Consider the following 833-nt stretch of genomic DNA (forward strand, 5'->3'; position numbering starts at 1 on the left):
CCAGATGGTGGATCAGCACCTAGAGAGGACCTCTACAGCCCTGAAAGACAGCGGAGACCAGGACAACTAGATGAGCCCCAGATACAGATCCCCTGTAAAGACCTTGTCTCAGACGGCCACCGGGACAAGACTACAGGAACCAGACGAGTCCTCTGCACAATGTGACTTTGCTGCAGTCTGGAATTGAACTGCTGGTTCGTCTGGTCAGAAGAGAACTGGCCCCACGACTGAGCCTGGTTTCTCCCAAGGTTTTTTCTCCATTCTGTCACCGATAGAGTTTTGGTTCCTTGCCGCTGTCGCCTCTGGCTTGCTTAGTTGGGGACACTTCATTTCCAGCGTTATCGTTGACTTGATTGCAAAGATATTATTTAAACTGAGCTGGATGTTGACATCACTGAATTCAATGATGAACTGTCTTTAACTGAAAAATGAGTGTTTACTATTGTCACTTTGCATTATTGACACTATTTTCCTAATTAATGCTGTTCAGTTGCTTTGACACAATCTGTATTGTTAAAAGCGCTATATAAATAAAGGTGACTTGACTTGACTTAAATAGTATCAGGCAGAGCAGGAATCCAAAGGAAGGAAAGATAATTACACGTCTTAGAAGAGGTCATGCTGGTTTGAACGTTACATTACAGAGAAGAGGAAACACCCCACTGGTCTTTGCGACCACTGCAACACACGAGAGACAGTAACACATATGTTATTAGATCGTAAAAGCAAATGACCGTGTGAAATCTGCCAGGAGAAACAATGTCTAGGGAAGTACATAGCCTCCTAATGAATTATTTGAAAAATACTGGGATAAGTGAAAGAATTTAATAGAA

The sequence above is a fragment of the Sinocyclocheilus grahami genome, unplaced genomic scaffold (genome assembly GCF_001515645.1).
Source record: "Sinocyclocheilus grahami isolate Dianchi unplaced genomic scaffold, SAMN03320097.WGS_v1.1 scaffold235.1, whole genome shotgun sequence".
NCBI classification, from domain to species: domain Eukaryota; kingdom Metazoa; phylum Chordata; class Actinopteri; order Cypriniformes; family Cyprinidae; genus Sinocyclocheilus; species Sinocyclocheilus grahami.